Here is a 12,905-nt window from a genome sequence, read left to right on the forward strand (position 1 = left end):
CATTACAGTACTCTATAGGAACTCTATAGAATAGAATGAAGTGTGCGTGCGTGCATGTTGTGTTGTGTTGTGTGTGTGTGCACGCGTGTGTGCGTGTGTATGTAGGGGCTCTATTAGGACAGCTTTTAGATTGTGGTCCAGGTAGTCCAGCAACGACTGTCTCCCAATGGAAAGGCCAGTATTTGGTAGCTGTTCAATCCACAATACTGGATGTCTCAGCAGTTCCAATCTGTTGCTGAAATCCTAGAAGATTCTTAAAGAGTTGATGGTCTTTAGTCTACATTGGAATCTTAAAGAAAAGAGTTCAACTACCAATGGGAAAAAATGCTTCAGCAACATACAATGTAGATGAATTTGCCAGTGAGAGTGAGGGCAAGTAGGCAAAAGGCAAACGCTTCCTTCTTTGATATATTTTTATGTAGACTGCCACTAGAAGGTATGGCCCAGGTTTAGTGTGGGTTTTTCTACTTCAAATGATCTAATCAGGAAGATCTCTTACTGGCCTGCCTAGCTGCTTGGATTTTAGTTGATAATTGATGTATTCAAGTGAACAACTAAGATTTAGCATCAGAAGAAAGTTCTACACACAGAGGCATGTTATATCAAAGTGTCCTGTGGATCATCTAACCTTGTTGTATTGTGATGTTATACAATGTTTTTACATATTTTAACTTTAAAAACTGCAACTGTTGTTCTCTACACTCTAAATCATGCCTTAAATTTCCACAAAGTAAATATAAAAATGAATTACCTGTGCACATTAAAACTAAAACGTAATTTCTTGAAGCTGTGATGCACACTGTGAGTTCCAGCATGGGAGTGACCACCTCCTCCAACTAGCAAAACCTCCAGTAATAATATATTTGCTTTTACGTAGATGATATGAAGTGGTTGGATAAAATGAAATTCCAATTTAGAAATAACCTGGGTTAATTATTATTAATTATTATATAGTATATAACCCCTGTGATAATGTTTGCAAACTTTGATGTTTCTGAGAGTCCCTTTGGGGACACCTCTACACTGAAGATGTGAAAGCAGCTTCTTCATTATAGTCTCTCTTTCATAAGTTGGGGGTTACTGTGTAGGAATTTGCCTTATTAGAGTGTACTTTTGGTAATTTGAGCATGGTAGGTAGCCTGCAAGTCACTCTGGGAAGACAAATATCTACAATGCTCTTTAACACTTTTCATATTTCCTATAGTGTTGTTCAGACTTTAAGTGGAAAAGATTCAACTTGCCTGAAGTTTGACAAGCTGTGTTCCTTGACTCATTCATATCGGCGCAAAACAGGCAGATGCACATTTCCTGCTGCTACCATGACGAGCTAAATGAGCTTCATTAAGATGGGGCAGAGTGCCACTTTTAACTTCTCGGGTGATTCTGATGCGCAAATTGTTTAAGAACCATTAATTTTTACCTCTCTTTTACCCTTATAGGCTCTGATTTTCTCCAGCCAAGGAGGACCACAAATCATCCTTTAACAAAGGGTTTGCAGGCAATAGCTGAAAATGAAGGGCCTGTTTAGCCCTTGGGATTGTCTCAGCACAAGCAAACAATTGAATAGAGTGGTTGGTAGAGTGTATTTATAACCTATGAACTATCTAACAATGTTCTTTGGAATGGGGTGGGAATGTTCCAGCAGCCATCTTCTCTATTAGAGTAAGATGAGTGATGCTGGGCTAATATTTCAATACCTTCCCATCACCCATCTTAATTTTGCTGATGCTAAAGGTCCAGCTGAGGGGCTGGCAGTTTTGTGTCCTTGCCATGTGAAATGTGTAGCTTGCAGTTGTCCTATACTTGGGCTTAAACTGACACTCCTTATTTTCTTTCCCTTATATTTTATTAGCTAGAACTATTTCCAGTGTTCATGATACAGTCATAAAGAAGGCCACAAAATATATTCTAGTGCCACTGAGAAGGAAAAATTACATTGAACTTTATGAACACGTGGCATTGTCTTCTTCTACAAATGAGATGAAGATATGATAATTAGGTAGGCCAATGAAGCAAGGAAGAACCTCCAGTCTTCTTTTTGTTACTTCACGTAATAAAACAAACGAAAGACTGTGATGCTCTCATCTAACCTCAGTGTGACAAGATACTAAGATGAAGCCACACACAGAAAAGAATAAAGCTTGCAATAAGCTCCCCATATATGAAAGTTGTTGACATACTGCCTTGTAATAATTACACTTTCTGATCAAGAGGAAGCATGTTTTAAAAGTTGAAAGTTGCCGTATTTGGTTGCTTTCCATTTAGTGGTTTTAGTTAGTACTCTAAGAATGTGATGCTCAAACCGTCTCTAAATGAGCCATTTCATTTTGGAAATTCAGAGAGCCTCAGAAGAATTGAAGGCATTTAGAACACAGCAGAGCATGTAACACGGTCATTAGGAAGCATCATTGATCCACTTATCTGAAGAGTTAAACAGGGAGCTCAAACTGAACATGCTGAAACGCAGATGAAGGAGGAGACCAGTACCTATGTGGGTGTCATGGAGTCTGGGACAATTGTCCTTGCGTTTTCTCTCTTTCTGATTGAATTCCATTGCCATGAAGTATTTGAATTTTTTTATATGACTTTTCTAATGTATACAGTATTATTTGGTAATAATTAAAAGCTTTCTTTAGTTTGGCAAAGATTAATATTTCAGATTCCTGATACATGAGAACAAGCTATAGTATTGAACAAAGAAGAATTTTGTTTCTTAGTGTCATGAGGAAATTACTCACCATTCAGAATTCTTCTAAGAATAGTTCACATGGTTTTGCCTTGAATATTTCAACATTTAAGAATTCTAAAATGTAAGGAATTAGTTTCTGGAAGGTTTGCATGGATAGAAAGGTGAAAGTTTGCTAAAAATGTCTGCTAGCAGATGAGGAGCTGTACTTCTCTGTCCCTGAATGATGGTTATTCTAACACTCCCTCCACCAAAGGATAAAACAACTTTAAACTATGTGTAGTGGATCATTCCTCCAAACTCAATACCCTGGACACAAAAGCAAAAGGTTCATACGTTGTAGACCGTTCTGTGTGACAGAAGGAATTCTAGGCAAGCCTAAGTTATATATTGAGACTAACCCCTCCAAAACAGAGGAATAAAACAGCACCTGATTTTCATTTATTTAACTCACTGGTTTATTTTAAATTGTGACAGCTGGGTCACAGGCTTATTGTATTCCAGATCCAGGGGCAAGTCTGTCGGAGCAAGAAGTGAACGTAGTTCTTAGAGGCCAGTTGCACATACTTGTGGTGTGCCACAGACAACCAAATCTCCTTCAAATGAGTTAGCTCTTTGATCTTGCTAAGGATGACCGGCTGCTTTAAGGACCTTGAAAAGTCCTTGAACAGGAGTCAATGAAAATTAAGTAGTGATATCTTGTATATAAGAAATGAAAGGATAAAACAAATACTAACATTATAGACACTATTCTTCATTCTTAAACTAAAATTTGGAACTCATAGCCAAATGCTGGAACTGGCTTATTTGTTCAAAGGATAAAGAAATTTTTTATCCTTTCTGGTTCTTTACTTTCATATTGTTTGCATTCTGATTATGAGATAATGATAAATGAACAATAAAAAACATAAAATTACAGAAGTAAATAGAGTTGGATAACCAAAGAAGACAATAGTCTTAGTGTTTATTATTTTCATATGCTCAGTCCCCTAAAGCAGGGAAGAGTACTTAAAAACCAGCCACTTGGTTATTGGCAAATTTTATTAAATAACACCTAAGAAGAAACTGAAGAAAACACTGAGGACAATCAAGCCCTATTTCCCTGTTTCTAAGTACCAGGATCAAGGAAAACATATGTAAAATGCCCGTGGTATCCACTAGAGTAAGATGCTGGGTGACTTTCAGGGATTATGGAATAAAGTTAGACAGTCATTACTATTGTAAGTTTCATATTGAATAAAATATTACTTTGGAGTCAGGACATGTGCTTTCGGATTCCAATTATTATAGTGAATGTGCATTTCACTCGCACATGTTGGCTCTCAAATTCTCACTTTCTTCATGTTAAGTGGAACTAATATCTACCTCATTGAATTGTTGTAAGGGTAAAATTATACAATAAATGTGGACTTCTGAAATCTGTAATTACACACGTGGTGGTGGTATTGTTTTGTCGTCGTCATTGTCATCATCACCACCACCACCACCATCATCATCACCAGTGTTTCATTATAATAGGAAGCCGAAGGAAATGAAGATCACTAGAGGTACTTTCCAGAACACGTGGTCCAGGTGTAATCTTTTGTATAAGAGAGTAGGGGAGTAGAAAATCTAGGTACTTATTACTCCAAGCACTAAGACCACAAAAGTAATATCTAAAAAGTAACAAATAGGACAGTAATTATGTTTTGTGTTTCTTTAATTTTTTAACGTTTAATTTTTTAAAATTTATTACAATTTGTTCACTTCATATCTCAGCTGTACCCCTTCCCCTGGACCCTCCCAATCCAGCACTCCCTTCCTCTTCTTCTCCTATGCTCCTTCCCCAGTCCACTGATAGGGGAGGTCCTCCTCCCATTCCATCTGAGCCTAGCCTATCAGATATCATCAGGACTGGCTACATTGTCTTCCTCTGTGGCCTGGTAAGGCTGATCTTCCCTCAGGGTGAAGTGATCTAAGAGCCAGCCACAGAATTCATGTCAGAGACAGCCCCTGTTCCCCTTACTAGGGAACCCACTTGGATACTGAGCTGCCATGGGCTACATCTGTGCAGGGGTTCTAGGTTATCTCCATGCATGGCCCTTGATTGGAGTATCAGTCTAAGAAAAGACCCCCAGGCTGAATTTTTTGGTTCTGTATTAAAGAAATTATACTGTAGACACTTAAAACAATGACTATTTATTGCATTACACTTTTGTGGGTCAGAAATGTGGGAGATCCTTGACTGTCTGACTCTCCCTCAGCATCCCAGATGAACAAACAAACTATCTGCCAAATCTGTGGTTATTTGAGGCACAAATGGTGCTCAAGGACCCACTCCCAAATACAGTCACATAGAACTTAGTGGGAAAATCTTGTGCCATCTGCTCAACCTCAAAGGAGCTTCCACAATTAGGATCTTTATGTGTCTTCATCATACATCAATAGGATTCTCCTAGAATAAGTGGGCTGGAGCAGCAAGCAAAGGGGAATCCAGCATGCCCTCCATGACTGAGTCTGCCAAGGGACTATATTTCAGCAGCTGGTGATTGTTCTTTGTGTTAGAAAAGAGCTTAAACGTGGGAGAGCTTAAAAGAGAAAGATTTTCCTCCTTTGTGGTCCTACATGACTCCTCTCTATCTCTCCTTTTCTCTCTTCCCCTCTGTTTCTGTGCCTTTCTGTCTCTCTGTCATTGTCTCTTCCTGTATCTGACCCCGTATGCCTGTTATTCTACTCTCTCTCTCTCTCTCTCTCTCTCTCTCTCTCTCTCTCTCGTGTGTGTGTGTGTGTGTGTGTGTGTGTGTCTGTGTCCTAACTCCTACTTCCTTATCTCCTAATTAAGAAACAGGAAACATATGGGCTGTGGAAACTAAGCCTGAATGATATGAATGGAACTGATAGGCCAAATTTTTGTCTGGAATTCAAGCACTACAATATAACTTTTATTCTAGACTCACTTATATTGAAAATGAATATTTATTAAAAAAAATCAGTCACTAAGAAAGAAAATGAGCATGTAATTGCTTTCTTTCATGACCCTCAGGACTTCATCATAGTTGGGAATAGGAGTTCTCAAAATGAGGCATTGAAACAGAAATTAGTTGGCTACCATAGTTCTGGTTCATTGAGTAATAGTAAAACCATCCCCTCCCCTTTCACTTATACACGGTAACTAGCACTTGACTCTTATCGATATAGGAAAACATTAGACGGAGTGAGGGGTCTTCTGTGTGTGATGTGAGTCACAGATAAGCCTTCCTTGTGGATTCCTGCTCTTTATAACATGCGCTTCTCACTTGCAAAGCTTAGTGGTTGTGTTCCGTCACCTCCTGAAGCCACTAGCTGTAAGCAAAAGCGTTGAATTGTCTGAGACCTATTCATAGATCAACTCTGGGGCTGTGATTTTTCTGCTTTGTTTTACATCTCAGGGTCTGAGGGGCCTGGTTTATTAAATTTGATTAGGTGGAAGATACCTTTCTCCTCTTAACAGCGTCACCTTGCTAATGTCTTGTGCATATAAATCCCTAACAACCTCTCTGCTGTGATATATATTCCACACATGTCATGACACATAACTGCCAGAGCCTGACTTTGAAATCACATTGTGTATCGGTAGCAGCATCCCCAGGGTTAGGCATTCTAGGTTCAGGTCATATCCGTAAATGTTTTCCTGGTAGGCTTTGAGGCGGGACAAACCATGTAATAATCAAGATAATTCAAGCCTAATGCTCTATGAGGTGGAGCAGAAAAGGACATTTGTTCAGGTGTCAAGACTCATCCTGGTGAGTAGATAGCTAAAGAGTTCACAGAGCAGCTCTTAAAGGGCAGTCACTGCAATGTCTTTGTATGCCCCAAAAGTAACTTAAAATCTTCCTTCCTATCCCTTCCAAAAAATATCAAGAGTTTAAGGTATGTAACACTGTTTATTACACTCTTAAATCATGCCACATGCTTATATGGTCATACTTATCCGCATTTCTAACTAATGGCTTGGAATGTCTGCCTCATACAAGGACTTCTTCCTCATACAAGGGCTCTTAGAATGCTTGAGGTTCAGTTCAAAGACTACCAAATCTATGATTTTCCCCCTAGGCAAGCAAGATGTTCTTCCTTACACATGTATAATTCACAATATTTTTGACATTGAAATAGAAACTTCCCAATGTCAACTTTGCCTGCTGTCGCCTAGTTCCATTGAGAAGACATTATATTGGATCTCTGATTTGAGCACTTAGCATGGTAACAGGCATGTACAATTTTTCCACTAATGTTCCTGTGACTTATACACCATGGCAATTGTCACTGAGAGCAAAATAAAAGAGCCTTGCCTATCTCTTTCTTCCACTTCCCTTTCATTACAGATGCACGGCCCTATCAAAGGCACTGCTTCAGGCTTTTGTTCATCATGGTGTGAAATGAATCCCAATACTGGGATCCTGTGGCTTCCAATATCATATCTACTACCAATAAATTCTGTCCTTGGTGTAACTTGAGGACAGATGATCCATGGCCGGGCAGAGTAGAAAGGGGTCCAGGTGTGCCAGGTTTGGCCTGGGTGCCTCGTCACATTAGGATGCCCGGCCTACTCCTTTTCATCTGCAGTAACAGCTGAAGCAGGGATGAGTGTCAGGCTCATCAGCAGATGTTCTGCTTCTGATCTTGCTATTAAATAGCTCAAATGATAGGGCACTGAGTTGTAATGAGTACTTTCTACCTACAGTGTATCAGAGAGCTTCTCGAGTTAATGACTTGAAGCCACAATAGTCAAACCTGTCTGTTATTTCAAAGTGCAGATTGTGTTGGCAATGTGAAATAGAGTACCTTGTTGGTGTAGGTCAGGAGAAAATGAAGAGTTCGTTCTACGCACCTTGCATCATCTGGCCCTCTGTGGGCATAAAACTCCTCTTACTCTGTTTTATAGCCTCTCTCCATACTTACAGTGAGTGCTGAGGTCTGTAGATTTCTCATTTTCTCAATGACTTGTAGCTCTTCCTCAACTTTGCCACAAATCCACCACAACATGAATTAAGAGTTCTGCCCTGGCACTTCAGACTAACAGTGAATCCATTTTGGTTTGTTTTATTTTGCATTGGGAGTGTTGCATTCTCTAGCCTCAGCCCTTTGTCAGAAACGGATTTTCTTCTGTGTTCATATATGCACCCAAAATTCAATTCAACTAAATAGTACATGATATGTTAAATTCTTGTGTATCAGTGTGAACATATTCAAGCTGCTATTATCATCTGGGAAAAACTTCTATTCATCTCATATGTCAATCTTCAAAGTGATTTTCAAATGCCATTTTGACATTACCAGCAGAAACTGTTTTCTTCTATTTAATCTTACACAGTATTCTTATGGATTTACGCTAACTCATTCATTCAACAGCATTAACTGGGGCTGTTATGAAAAGAAAGAACATGAATGAAGAAAACAAGACAACTTCCTTTTTCTACTTAAAGTTATATTCTAGTGGCAAGAGTTTAAGAACATCAAAAGGAAAGGGGATAATAGAGAGGGCTGGGGAAATGATTTGGTGGGCAAAGTGCTTGCCAAACAGGGAGCAGGAACTGAGTTTCACATCCCCAGAACCCATATAAGGCTGGATGTGACAGCATATGCCTGTGCTCCTAGTATTCCTGGAATAAGATTGGCGGTAGAGATAGGAAACTCCTCAGATGCTCAGAGGCTAGTTAGTATAGGCTAGCACAAATGAGACTGTCTCAAATAAGGTGAAGATGGTGGTGGACACCCAAGGTTCTCACTGACATCTGCATGCATGCTGGGTCACATGAATATACAAGCACACACTCATACACATTAATATACCAAGACACACATCCTATACATACAAACACACACAATGATGTTTTTTTAACTTTTATTAATTACACTTTATTCACTTTGTAGCCCCCCATAAACACCTCCCTCCTCCCCTCCTAATCCTACCTTCCCTCCCCCTTCTTCACACATGCCCCTACCCAAGTCCACTGATAGGGGAGGTTCTCCTTTTCTTCCTTCTGCTCCTAGTCTATCAGATCTCATCAGGAGTGGCTGCACTGTCATCTTCTGTGGCCTGGTAAGGCTGCTCCCCTGAAAGGCGTCAACATACAGGATATGTCACATAATAGAAGCACATGAATCAATCACACGGGATGGAATAAGCAGGACAGAACTTGTTATTTTAAATAGTGTCCATGGATGGTTGCTCTAAAAAGACAGCTTTTGAATGAGATGAGAGAATGGGCAGATTTAATAGTCAGTGTAAAACTCCTAAGATATCAAAAGAGAGAGCGAAGGGCCCTATGTTTAGAATACAATAGACAAGTGAAAAAAATACACCACGAAGCTTATATACTGGGAAGATGTACCCTTAATAAATCCTTGATAGAACATTGTAATGGTGCTTTCTTCGTTCGTAATAGAAAATGTATCATTCATAGCCTCAGCAGCAGGAAATACAAAATGTACTGAAACTGGAAATTTTAAGGCTAGCTTAAAGCAGGCTTGGTGGTACAAACCTTTAGTCCCAGCATGTGGGATGGTCTGTGAATTTAAGGTCAGCCTGTTTTACAAAGTGATTTCCAGGCCAGCTAGAAATACATAGTGAGACCTTGTATTTTCGTTGGGTTCTATTGCTGTGAAGAGACACTATGACCACAGCAATTCTTATAAAGGAAAACATTTAACTGAGGCTGGCTTACAGTTCAATTTTAGTTCATTCTCCTCATAGTAGGAAATCAAGGTAGCACACAGGCAGACATAGTCTTGGAGAGGTAGAGTTTTTCATCTGGATTGGCAGGCAGAAGGAAGAACAAGTGATATCGGGCCTGGCTTGAGCTTTGAAAATCTCAAAGCCCACTTCCGGTAATACGCTTCCTCTAATAAAGCCACACCTCATAAAAGTATCATTCCCTATGAATCCATGGGAGCCATTTTTATTCAACCACCACACCTTGTTTTAAAACAAAGTGAAAAAAGAAAAAAAATAAAGAAAGAAGGAAGGAAGGAAGAAGGGAGGGAAAGAACAGTTCATTAAATTTTCTATTTTCAGATATGTGGGAAAATTTAGGAAAGCTGATATGTGATAGTATAGTAACTAGTACTTGTGACAGCAGAAAGGGGCCACATGCTCAGACCTAGTGGGGCAGTAGTAGTTATAGGAGCTCAAGGAAAAGCAGACAGAGCTGGGAAGCAGCAGGTGCAGCTTTCAGTACAGGGGCATCATCAACACTAGTTGATGGGTTGAAACAAGGAGAATATCTGGACCTCACTCTCTTTCTGCCTACCCATCCCCAGATAAGGACTATCCTCGATGAAGTCCAACAGGTCTAGAGACCAAGGAGTCCTATAAAATACTTCAGCCTCCCAGGGAATAAATAAAGAATAAGAATAATGAAAAGGTTTGGGGTACATTTGAGACCTCTTGGATGGATCAAAGCAGAAGAACATGTTGTTCTTTGGATGTTAGCAAGATGGTTCCACCTGTTTTGTGGACAATAAAGTTAAAGAAAGAATCATGGAATTGGGAGGCTGCTTTGGGAAGTAAGATGTGAGATGGTTGAGATCTGGTTCATATGCAAGCAGGAGAGTAGTGAGGGATGCCTGAAAACTGTAGTTGTGAATGTCAAACCGACGTGCTCTTCTGACAGATGAGACGGCGAGAGCAGAAGAGGAACCAGGATTAAGCCATGCTTTTGGTCTGAGCAAGAAGAAAGACTAACGGTGTTGGTGGGCCAGAGGCTTTGGGAAGTTAGGGCTTTGTTTTTGTTCTTAGCTTTGTTTGCTTTTAGTCTAAGATGCTCTCAGATTTTAAAGTGGGGATGCTCAGGAGACAGTTATGCAAACATGCCATTTAATAGAAAGGTTTCAGAAGGATATATTCATATTTAATTCATCAGAAATTACCAGAAAACCATTAATTAAAATGCTCAAGGGGTAGGACTAAAGCATTAAAGTTATGTGAAATGAGGATAATAAGAAAATTCTAACAAGAATCCAGAAGAAGAGCCTTAGGAATGTAGAGCCCTGGACGTAAACAAAGTGAAGGGAATTCTCAATATGTCAGATGCAGGGTCTAGATCAAGATAAGATCCCTGCTGAGATTTGACCACTGGTTTGATCATTAGAAACTCTATTGGCAAAATTGACAAAAAGGGTTTTGTGGAGTGATGGGAGCAAATTCCCAGAGGGAGTGTGTTAAAGAGAGTAGAAAAAGAATTCAGCTCTAAGCAATTTGAAGCACTCTGGGTGAAAAGGGAACAGAAAAGTTAAGTATTCTGAGGCACTAAAGGGCATCTAGAAATATTTTGCCATTTCTTTATATTTCTGAGAACAAGGATACTCCATTGCTGAACTGCAATCTGAATTTGTTATGGAAACATTTACCATACTCATTTACTTTCCTTTAAAGTTGCATAAAGGTAGAAAGACAGAAGGAAAGGGGATAACTAAAGGTGCAGGATCAGGAAAAGAAGATTGATGAGAAAATAATTCAGACTGAGCAGAACCCTATGTACAAGTTGGGAGAGTGTCATTAATTACCACATAATTGAAAGGAGTGGGAGTCATGCTGGAAGATGAGTAGACATTATGCTGGACATTTGAGGGCAAATCTTCTAGGTTTTTCTGATGACCTCTAAATTTTAAAACAGAGTAATCAATGAAGCATGGGAGCAAGAGAGAAAGTGGTGTTTGATGGCCTTTAGATGATTCTAGACAGAAGAACCACTTAAGAGACAGTCATTTTAAAAAGTCAGAGAGTCAAAATCTCAGAGTAATTTGACAAGATATGGAAAGCGATAAGATTCTATGTGAGAATTTTGGTCATGGAATTTTTAAGTGCAGTCAATGTAGCTATTTGTTTGTCTCTGTCACGTGTGCAGTGCATGTTCAGAAGGTGATAAGGTGAGGAGTGAGTTACAAAGTGGAGACTGAGATTTTATGACAAATTATGATTGTGTTCCTTGGCCATGGGATTTAAGCCACATTGAAGCTAGTGGATATATTTAGGAATAGAGAAACGTTAAAAGAACAAGTCAATGGTCATGTTAAGGGAAATTGAATGTTAAAGTTGTGTAGATTGGGGGCAATGTCAGAAAAAAATGAAGTCCAGAATGTGTGTGAATTATAGTGCTTAGCTTCACGTGTGACTACTAATCAAATTACTTTGATTGATCCCAGCAGCAATATCATGGGGGATTGGGACATACTGGGGAAAGTAGAGTCCTATAAGGGGCAGATTTTAATATTTTAGGGCTGACTGCAGAACAGTTAATGAAATAAGGATATAGCGTGATGGATTATGGGATTAGTTACAATATTTTCTAAACAAAAAACATAATGAGGCTGTGCATCTGCAGTGGAGAAAGTTAAAGACTTGTGAATTCCATGTGTAGTTCGGAGTTATCTCATGAGCCAACGCAAGGCTAGTGCTCGAGAGAAGAATGAGGCTTATTGCTTCCTCACTTGCATTGAATGATTGATTTTCATAACCTTGCAATAGTTCCTTAAATTGTAATTGTTGCTTCCTTGTTAAGGCCTCCGTGCCATCCAATGTCACACACAGAGGACACTTCACAAACCATCTTGATATAAAAATCAAGCTCTTTTAACTTATTATTGAATATTAGCAATTCCATTTCACTCAAAACTCTGCACACATATGCTTAAATGCTTATCTTGAGGTCCTAGTTCCCTGATTGCCCTACCCATGCCGGAGGGATACTGCCTAGAGAGTCATGAAACTTTATCACAAAACAACAAGCTTTCACTTCTCCAAGTTATCACTGTCCTCGTCATCTCCAAGTATTAAGGTTACTCTTTGCATCTACTGCTCACTGATTGTTTATCATATACATTTCTGCTCAGCAATTGATGGTAAACAAAATCTTCACATTCTTTACAAAGCATGACAACAGGGTTTCAAAATCCAATGCCCACAGCCCTGTTTCACAATAACAATCTTAATTTTTAGGGCATCCAGGGTTTTCAGTTCTTAATCCTAGTTTGGCAGGTACATGAGACCCAGCAGACAGCAGGCTTACCATCATGCTGTAAGTAGCGTGTTTCTAGCCTCACTAATTAGTTCACAGAAGGCGAGTCATCTCAGCTCTTCCAAAGAAATTCTGCTGTATTTACTTTTGTAGAGTATGGAAAGAAAATCATATTTTTATGAGGTTTCTGGGAGAATAGATACTGCTAAGTCATTCTTCACTGTCAATGTAGGCACCATCTATGT

This window comes from Psammomys obesus, unplaced genomic scaffold (assembly GCF_907164565.1).
Source record: "Psammomys obesus unplaced genomic scaffold, mPsaObe1.curated_primary_1811, whole genome shotgun sequence".
NCBI lineage: Eukaryota > Metazoa > Chordata > Mammalia > Rodentia > Muridae > Psammomys > Psammomys obesus.